Source organism: Bison bison, unplaced genomic scaffold (genome assembly GCF_000754665.1).
Source record: "Bison bison bison isolate TAMUID 2011002044 unplaced genomic scaffold, Bison_UMD1.0 scf7180017864487, whole genome shotgun sequence".
Classification (NCBI taxonomy): domain Eukaryota; kingdom Metazoa; phylum Chordata; class Mammalia; order Artiodactyla; family Bovidae; genus Bison; species Bison bison.
The window spans coordinates 2,907,878-2,918,908 of NW_011495047.1; positions in this window are offsets into that span (position 1 = coordinate 2,907,878).

Genomic DNA, 11,031 nt, shown 5'->3' on the forward strand with positions numbered 1-11,031 from the left:
CCTATTGTCTTGTGGCTTCTTCGTCGTCTTTGGATGTAGGGCATCTTTTTTGGTAGGTTCCGGCAGGTTTTTGTTGTGGTTGATGGTTGTTCAGCAGTTGGTTGTGATTTTGGTGTTTTTGTAAGGAGTCAGCTCATGTCTTTCTACTCTGCCATCTTGTGGTCAATCCTCGAAAGCCTAATATTCAGTTGACCATTATATTTGTTTCTGAAAGCATTGACTGAGAAGACTGCTACTAATTCTGCATGGGTTGTGGCACTGCCCAACTCCAGGGAGAGGCTTCTTTGTAGCCATGAGTTTTCATAGCCTTGCATACTTGGTATTGCTGTTTTCCACCTTGAAGGGGCGATAATGGCAAAGCCCATGTCAAATGTTTGTCTTAAGGATTAAATGAGATAATACGTGTAATGTGCTTTGAACTGTGCAGCTCACAGTGAAACACCAATGAGTGTTTTTCTATAGTAATTATTATACTTTATGCTAGCCTCAGTTCTAGCTCTTGGAAATAAAAATAATGTCTACATATGACGTGGCTCTTCTCAAGGAGATGGTAGCCAGTTTGCAGGAGACAAACTCATAGGAAGATTGTAACTGCATGATGTCAAGGAGATCTCACGTCATTTGTCTGAGAACACAAAATTTCTGACTCTCATCAAAGTCACTATTCAGTTGGACAATTACTTTGTAGACCAAGAGAAGAAATAATCAACTAGTATGATTTCACAGATGCCACCCCCAAATACACTTTCTTGCATGGTTAGTAGTGCTAGAAATGCCTATAAAAGTAGGCCACATCTTTAATTCTAGTTAGAACTGAGAATAACTGTAAATAACTCTGGGAAACGTGTTGATAATTCATATTAGATGCTTTTACACACATGCATTTTGATCTGGGAAAGATTATAAAGAAACTAAGAGAGTAAAATGGGTATTTGTGTGAGTAGTAGAATGTGGGGAGTAGACAGAGAAGAAGGGAAAATTGAGGCACATCCTTTTTTTTTTTTTCAAATTCAATCTCAGTCTCCACCAGAGAACAAACTCAGGCTTGGAGCAGTGAAAACTCAATCTTAATCACTGGACCACCAGGGAATTCCCAAGCCACATTCTTGCAATTGGTTCCCCTAGACAATGGGAAATTGGCAAAGTTTTTTGTTTTGTTTTTTCAGTTACCTGTGTATAACTTACGCTCTCATCCACTTTGCTATCCCACTATTCCCAATGGGTTTGCTGAGGCCAAATTTTATTCAAGAACCAGGAGACCCCAACATATATATGTCCAAAAGGATGCTTTCCTAAAGAGAATGTCAACAAGAACTGTGTGTTCCATAGAGAAAGAAAATATGTATGCTAGAGAATGCTGTATGTACATCTCCTCAATATAGACACATTTCCTCTGTCAAACTCTTTATTTTCATTAAATAGTTTGAGTATTTTTAACATGTATGTGTGCATGCATACGTGTGTGTGTGTGTACGTGTGTGCGTGCACACACAAGGGTGAAAAAACCTCTTTTACTTCTTATCTTTGCTGAGGGTCCACTAAATGGTATTGACCTACATGCAGGTGATGTGGAAGCAAACTAATTGTGGGTACTGATGGGTATAAAGCTTTCTGTTTAAAAAAATTTTTTTGATTCAATAGGACACATTGAGCAGCTTGGGTGTGCCTGCAGCCTCTTCAGGGTCCCTGGGAAATGGGTGATGATAAGAGAACAGAATCTAAGCTCCTTTGACCTGTGTGCCCCGGGACGTTAGGTCAGGGCTGTTTGGGTCCCCACTGGGCCCCTAAGTAGAGCTCTCCACGTGGTTCCAGAAAAAGCGCGGGAACCGAAGTGCCCCGCCCCGCCAGGTGGAAACAGACCCGGCGTGGCCACCGCGTCTCGGGGCTTCCGGCTGCGGGAGGCCTGGAGGAGACTCTAAAATAGGCTGTACCCATGTCCTGGTGTTCTCCCCTGGGCCATCGCAGCTCAAAAGACTGATTGAGGAGAGTGAGCTGGGTTGGGGTCCCTGCCACTAGCCCTGAAGCTCTCTCACCCCGCCCCTGCGCCTTCCACGCTTTTGGCTCCGACTTCTGGCACCTTCCAGATTCCACCTGCCTGCCATCTTCTCCATCTCCTGGTCTCCCCTCTTTTCCATCTTCGATTCCCGCTGCCTTTTGGAACCTTTAGCTCGCCTTCCCATATCTGGGCACTCCGTCCCAGGCGGGCCGGCGGGGACTTCTGAATCCTTGTAGCCTATCCTGCGAACCTGGAGCATCCCTCCCTGTGTTGCTCAAACCTTGCCAGATTCCTGGACAGCAATACGGTAGAAATGAGAATCTTCCACAAGGCTCTTATACAAGCACAGAATTTTATTAAAAGAGATAGCCTGTGCACAAGGGAGAAGAAAGCAGGGGGAAGAGACGTGCCAGCTCCTTAGGGCAAGTTGCTTTTATAACACATGGAAGGATTTGTCTCATAGTCACTGGTAATTTCCACAAATCGTCATACTTCTTTGATCAGCCTCAAGGGCCTCCAGGGTGGCTATCAGGAATGGGGAGTGCTTCTGTGAGGGGAAAGAAATGCAGGAGAATTTTCTGCAAGAAAGCACAGGAAGAGATAAGGTTAAAATCTATGGTTGAGCTTTTTGTCTTGGGGCAGCTAGGTATACTCATTAGTGTAACAGAGATAAAGTTAATCTTTTAAGCCTGTTTTTCCCTCCTCTGCGACTCAAGCCTCCCAGTGTCTTTATTCTTTAGCTTGCAAGGCCTCTTTTGCCCACGATCTTTTCTGGTGCTTTCCCCAAATATCTGTGCTCTTGTCTTTCTGTCTCAGATGCAGTCAGCGACTCCACTAGAGCCTGGGAAAGCACTCCCCAACCCCACTCTGGGGACTTGGGCTGGGGAGGGGTGGCACCAGGGCAGAGGTCACCATCTGGGGTCCTCAGTTTCTAAGATTCAGATTCCAATATGAAAATGCATATCTCTTTTTCTTTTCCTTCTGATGACCAAAGGGCTTCTCTAGATGTGTGGCATTTTAAAAAAAAAGTATTTACTTTTTTTTGAACTGTAGTTGACAGACAATGTTGTGTTAGTTTCTGGTGTAAACTGATTTTATATATATATATATATATGTGTACATAAATTCTTTTTCAGATTTTTTTCCATTAAAGGTTACTGAAAGAAAGTGAAAGTGAAAGTTGCTCAGTTGTGTCCGACTTTTTGCAACCCCATGGACTATACAGTCCATGGAATTCTCTAGGCCAGAATACTGGAGTGGGTAGCCTTTTCCTTCTCTAGGAGATCTTCCCAACCCAGAGATCGAACCCAGGTCTCCTGCACTGCAGGTGAATTCTTTACCAGCTGAGCCACAAGGGAAGCCCAAGAATACTGGAGTGGGTAGCCTTTCCCTTCTCCAGCAGATCTTCCCAATCCAGGAATCAAACCAGGGTCTCCTGCATTACAGGCAGATTCTTTACCAACTGAGTTGTCAGGGAAGCCCTTATAGGTTACTGTAAGATATTGAAGATAGTCCCTGTGTTACACAGTAGGTCCTTAATTGTTTATTTATATACAGTATAAAAAAGTTTATTTACTTTATACTATATAAAGTTTATTTACTTAATACTATATAAAGTTTATTTACTTTATATATAGTATAGTGCTTGTGCTTAGTCACCCAGTTGTGCCTGATTCTTTGTGATCTCATGAACAGTAGCCCACTAGGCTCCTCTGTCCATGAGATTTTTCAGGCAAGAACACTGGAGTGAGTTGCCATTTCCTTCTCTAATATATAGTAGTATGTATATGTTAATCCCAAATTCCTAATTTATCCCTCCCCTCATCCCCTTTGGTAATCACAAGTTTATTTTCTATGTCTGTCTATTTCTGTTTTGTAAATTCATTTGTATGATTTTTTTAGATTCCACATATAAGTGATATCATATAATATTTGTATTTCTCTGTCTGACTTACTGCACTTCATATGGTCACCTTTAGGTCTGTCCATGTTGCTGCAAATGGCATTATTTCATTCCTTTTTAATGACTGAGTAATATTCCATCACACACACACACACACACACACACACACACACACACCACCCTCTTGAGGCTTTTATGATTGTGTACCCAGGAGGTAGAGTCTCAGATCACGCTCAGTTAATCATGTCCAGCTGCGGAAAGAACATGAACTTGGACATTAGACTGACCCAGGTTCTAGTTTATTGTCGTTCCAGATGTCGGGTGGTAGGTAACTTCATCTACTTGTCCTGCTGAGCCTCAGTTTTCTGTATACTTTAATGCCCTCTTTGAATGTTTTGTATATGAACACAGGTCTCAAAGTAAACACTGAAGAATGTCAGTTTTACTTTCTTCAGGGAGAGGGAGAAAGCACAGTGTGGGTTGTCTAAGAAGACAATGGACACAATTTTTCATTCATTAAACTGGAAGGAAAAAAAACCAGATTTTCTACTTCATCTTGACTACTAAAGATATCAAAAGACATTGTTACATAAGATATGATATTTATTTAGTCTGTTTCCAAGCTGTGGATTTGTGATATATAGAAATCTACAGCAACTAAACTGAAGTAGGTTCTAAAATTGGATTTGATTTGTCTCCTTGTCAGTTTAGAAACAATATTATGAATATAAGTGACAAAGTTTGAGGGAAAGGCAACAACATGCCACTATGCTAGCTTTCACAAAACCTAATTTTCCATGCAATCTCTAGTGCATTAAAAAATGAAATGTAACATCAGTGTTGAAGGGTGTTTCCAGATGGCCTTTTATTAGCTTCTGAGAAGGCTGCTTTTATTCTCCATGAACTGTACACGTTGCTCAACAATTCTCACCTTTATATACAATAAGCCATCACTCTTGTACAAAATACTAAATGCCAGTTGGAGGGCTGGTCCCTGAAATATTTTTTGAAAGGCCATGTGCAAGGCAGAGTTCGCATGATCCCAAATCTGGATTTGCTTTATTTATTTGAAGGTCAGATAATGTTGGTTTGCAACCTTGGGAACTTGGTGGGTGGAATCTGAAATTGGCTCTTACACACAGAGGGCAAAGAGAGAATGCAGAAAGAGGTAGATCACTTCAGATTGGTAGGTGGCAGTTTTAATAAGGTAAGGAACTTACATATGAGACTTGTCTTGGAAGAATGCAAGATAAGTAGATCTTCACACGCATCTATCAGAGTCTTCCAAATTTATAGAGGCCTTGATTAAGGAGGAGAGTGACAAAGTTGGCTTAAACTCAACATTCAGAAAACTAAGATCATGGCATCCGGTCCCATCACTTCATGGGAAATAAATGGGGAGAAGTGGAAACAGTATCAGATTTTATTTTTTGGGGCTCCAAAATCACTGCAGATGGTGATTGCAGCCATGAAATTAAAAGACGCTTACTCCTTGGAAGGAAAGTTATGACCAACCTAGATAGCATATTTAAAAGCAGAGACATTACTTTGCCAACAAAGTTCCGTCTAGTCAAGGCTATGGTTTTTCCTGTGGTCATGTATGGATGTGAGAACTGGACTGTGAAGAAGGCTGAGCACCGAAGAATTGATGCTTTTGAACTGTGGTGTTGGAGAAGACTCTTGAGAGTCCCTTGGACTGCAAGGAGATCCAGCCAGTCCATCCTAAAGGAGACCAGTCCTGGGTGTTCATTGGAAGGACTGATGTTGAAGCTGAAACTCCAATACTTTGGCCACCTTATGTGAAGAGCTAACTCATTGGAAAAGACCCTGATGCTAGGAAAGATTGAGGGCAGGAGGAGAAGGGGATGAAAGAGGGTGAGATGGTTGGATGGCATCACTGACTTGATGGACATGGGTTTGGGTAAACTCTGGGAGTTGGACAGGGAGGCCTGGCGTGCTGCGGTTCATGGGGTCACAAAGAGTCAGACACGACTGAGCGACTGAACTGAACTGAACTGAACTGAAGACCTGAATGGAGATCAGCTCTGTGGTTCCTGGGCAATATTTAACTCTCTGATTGCAAGAAATGCATGGAAATAAAATTTCCGGTTTTCTGCCTGGATCTCTGATGGTTATCCTGCCACTCCAAGGAGAAATGTCAAAAATGAGAGTCAGTAATTTAAGGGTGGCACAGTGGAAAGCTGTATGGAACACAGGTCTCTTATTATATTGACGAGTGACCACACTGACCCTGGAACTGCCTGGCCTCCAGGACTTTCATTATGGGGAAGAATAACTGTTCTGACCTATTAAACCCATTTTAGCTGCATATTCTGTTTCTTGCACCAAACACATTTCACCCAAGATATATTTCTCTTGTATCTTTGATAGTGCCAAGACCAAGTTTAGGTTCTTTTTCAAAAACTTTTTTATTGAGGTATAATTGATATATAATGTTATATAAATTCCAAGTGTATAACATTGTGATTCACAATTTTTGAAGGTTATATTCCATTTATAGTTATTATAAAATATTGGTGATAATTCTTGTACTGTACAATGTATCCTTGGTGGCTTATTTTTTTTTTTAATATTTATATTTTTGGCTGCAACGGGTCTTAGTGCAGCACCTGGGATCTAGTTTCTGCCCTAGGGATTAAATCCACACCCCTGTCTCAGCCACTGAACCACCAGGGAAGTCTCCTTGGTGGCTTATTTTATACACAATAATTGTACCTCTGAATTCTCTATCCTATATTGCCCCTCCTGCTCCCCACTGGTAACCACTAGTTTGTTCTCTATATCTGTGAAAGTTTAGGTTCTTAAATACTTCCTGTTTGATTATAATTATATTTCTCTTTATCGCATGTTTTTGCATAATGGGTACTTGTGTTCCCAGGCTCCTTGCAAAGGCAAAGAAATTGCACCCCAGGAAAACAAAGATTGTTCAGATTATACAACCCTGTCATTAGCAGGACTCCACAGGCCAGAGGCCTGAAATAAACTAGACTTAAATTGAAAGCAGACATGCCGTAGGCAAGATACAAAGATTCAGTGGAAATGGAAACCATGATCGAGGACAGTGCTTCCAACTGTGACTCTGAAGACTGGAAACACAAAGCTTCACAGCTTCTTGCTTAAACAGCCCCCCACTTGCTTCATTATGGTGATGCCTGTTTCTTCTTCACTTCTCCCTTCTCCTCTTTCTCACTCCTGGGGTGAAATGTTTGTCATTAAATGGGCTCTATCACAATTTAAATTCAGAAAGACTGGCCATAAATTTGCTCAGGAATGCTCAAAAATCGTGTACACGCTTTCTAAGGGAGTGACCCTTAGAAAATCCCAAGGCAATCATGGAATATCTGTGCTACCTAAAATAATCCATCCAAAATTGTTTGTCAGGCTATGACCATAATATAAATGGCATCAGATGCATTTTACCAGTTGGATAGTTTTCACTGTTAAAGCTTTGCTTTCTAATTCTATCCTAGCCAGCTATTAACTCTCAGCATGAAGAGAAAATACTGCTGGTATGACTGACAAATGCCCTTATCAAGTGATTGTATTGGGCTGGTTGTGTTGCTGGCAAGAAAGCTGGCTGGCCATTAGTGGCTACAATAGTGTTATTACCCATGAAATTGCTTGGTAGTGGAGTGATGTCCATAAGGACTGACCAATGCAAGGTTCTGTTTCCCACCACAGCTGAAGACCTTTGGAGCCTGCTTTTAGATGTTAGGACATAGCCCCCTTACATTGAGAGCTCCCTGGAGTGACAGATGGAATTTCAGTCATCCAAGGGCCCAGCCTTCCTTCTCTCATAACTGATATTGCTGCCAAATTCGTCTGGTGTGGAGACTCATAATGATCAAAGCCAGCTGTGCTGTTCAATTAGGCAGAAAGGGGACAGAGATGAGAACAGAAAGGCACAAAACCAGGGAACACAGATGAGAGTGAGAAAATTCAAATCAGTGATGGAAACCCTGTCTGGAAAAAAACTCCCTGAGTCTAAAAATGTCTACAGCAGAGAAGTCTCCAGTGCCCACAGCTAGGTGATGAACGAGCTCTTGAGAATGCCTGTGCATGGTGAACTTGGATTTGGATAGTGGCAAGACTGATACTAAGGACATTGAGGATTATTGGTAGTGGGTCTCTAGCAGCGTTAGCCTCTCAGGCACCTCTGGTCGTCTCAGTTCATCTGCATCATGTGAAGAGACAACAGGTTGATTGCTATCTCGATGATTAAGTGTCTCCAAGGGAAGAGGTGCAATATCAAAAATGGCCAGAAGAGGTCAGCATTCAGGAAGCTATAGGAGGATCTGGCTATTTGGAGAAGCCAGAAGCTATTTGGAGAAGCCAGAGGCAATTCAAAAGTGATGGGAATCTCCGACCCTGAAAGGAAAGGTTTGGCTTTCTCAGGAACTTGAGCACACAATAGGTTTTTGGTGAGTATCGCACGATGACACTGCATGGCTCCAGTAGTTTCAAGGCCCAAGACTGGAGCTATTTATTGTCTTTATAATTGCCTACCTCCTGCTACTCCTATTTCTTCTCAAAATGTATACTGTTTTCCCTTCTTATCTTTCTGCTATTAATGTTTAGCACTTTATATCTGTCTAATACATAACACATATATAAAGAGACACATGCATGTCCATATATCGCACAGTTGGATTTGTTTCTGACAGTGTTTATTCTGAAATTTTCAACTAATATTGTCATGTCATTAAATACTTTTGAAAACATAGCTGTTGATGACTGCTTCCTATTCCATTGACTGCATGTAAGTAATTCATGTAACTATTTCTTTAACTGTTGAGTTTTTATGTTGTTTAGTGTGGGTTCTACTTGACCTCAGTGCCATTCTCCTTAGGGAGAGGCAAGCTGACACACTTCCTGTGCTTTGAGGACAGGAAATCAAGGAAACAGCTTATTATAGTAGAACTTGCTCAGGGTCCATGCTCAGCAGATCTAGATTTCCATCTGAGGTCTATCCTCTCTTAGACAATCATTTAACCTCTTTTAACTCAGATGGTAAAGAATCTGCCTGCAATGCAGGACGCCCAGGTTTGACCCCTGGGTCAGGAAGATTCCTTGGAGAAGGGAAAGGCTGCCCACTCCAGTATTCTTGCCTGGAGAATTCCATGGACAGAGGAGCCTGGTGGGCTACAGTTTATGAGGTTGCAAAGAATCAGACGTGGCTGAGTGACTAACACTTTTATCACATATAAAAATAGGATTAACAATATGTGTCTTCTAAGGTTATTATTAAGTTATATGGTTAAATTATGAAGATGAATTAAACATTGGGAGAGCAGTAGCACTTAGAAATGGTTAAAAATATGTATTTATTTTAGGAATTATAAAGACTTTTCCTTTCTTAAGCAAAAATCATTAGGAGAGGAGGAAAAGTAAACAGCAATAATACCAGTACCAGTCAGGATTCTTGGTTACCAAAAAATAGACACCAATTCTGCCTACATGGGATTGACTGAGAGGGTAATACAGATCACTGGATTTCAGGGAGGACTGAAGAAATAGACTAAGAAAGTGGACCAAAATTTGAAACTATGTCAAAACCAAAATCTCATCCTGCACGTAGGAGCATTCTTTGTTCTGCTGTCACTGGACTGACCTCTAGGATGTCAATAACCTCAGATATGCAGATGACACCACCCTTATGGCAGAAAGTGAAGAAGAACTAAAGAGCCTTTTGATAAAAGTGAAAGAGGAGAGTGAAAAAGCTGGCTTAAGACTCAACATTCCAAAATCTAAGATCTGGTCCCATCACTTAATGGCAAATAGGAGAAAAAGTGGAAGCAGTGACAGATTTTATTTTCTTGGGCTCCAAAATCTTCGGGATTGGTGACTACAGACATGAGATTAAAAGATACTTGCTCCTTGGAAGGAAAGCTATGATAAACCTGGACAACACATTGAAAAACAAAGACATCGATTTGCTGACAATATCTGCATAGACAAAGCTATGGTCATTCCCATAGTTATATGTGGATGTGAGAGTTGAACCATAAAGAAAGCTGAGTGCTGAAGAATTGATGCTTTCAAATTGTGGTGCTGGAGAGTTCCTTGGACTGCAAGGAGGTCAAAGCAGTCAGTCCTAAAGGAAATCAACCCTGAGTATTCACTGAAAGGACTGATGCTGAAGCTGAAGCTCCAATACTTTGGCCACATGATGGGAAGAGCTGACTCATTGGAAAAGACCCTGATGCTGGGAAAGATAGAAGAGAAAAGGAGAAGGGGTGGCAGAGGATGAGATGGTTAGATGGTTAGATGCCCAACTCAATGGGCATGAGTTTGAGCAAACTCTGAGAGATGGTAGAGAACAGAGGAGCCCAGTGAGCTGCAGTCCATGGGATTGCAAAGAGTTAAACCCTGCTTAGCTGCTGAACAACAACATATGCAATATCATGTTATTTGAAAAGGGGACAGTTTTGCTTGTTTTTTTTTTGCAATCTTGTTCCCCTTTATTTAATTTTTCTTGCCTACTTACCATGGCTACAATCTCAGTATGATGTTGAATAGAAGTGGCCAGAGTGTACATCTTCATCTTATTTCTGATTCTTAGGGGAAAGGAATTAAGTCTTTCATGGTTAGGTCAATTTTTCAATGATTCCATTTATCAGCTTGATATAGTTTCCTTCCATTCCTAGTTTGTGGAGTTTTTTTTTTTTTTTTTTATGAGGTGGTATTGGATTTTGTGAAATACTCCTATTATGCAACTGTTGGGATGATCATGTGGCTTTTGTCCTTTATTGTACTGATATGGTATATTACACTGATTGATTTTCAGATGTTAGGCTAGTTGATCATGGTGTACAATTCTTCTCATATATTGTAGATTCTCTTTTCCAGTGTCTTCAGATCAGATCAGTCGCTCAGTTGTGTCCGACTCTTTGCGACCTCATAAATCGCAGCATGCCAGGCCTCCTTGTCCATCACCAACTTCCGGAGTTCACTGAGACGCATGTCCATCGAGTCAGTGATGCCATCCAGCCATCTCATCCTCTGTTGTCCCCTTCTCCTCCTGCCCCCAATCCCTCCCAGCATCACAGTCTTTTCCAATGAGTCAACTCTTCGCATGAGGTGGCCAAAGTACTGGAGTTTCAGCTTTAGC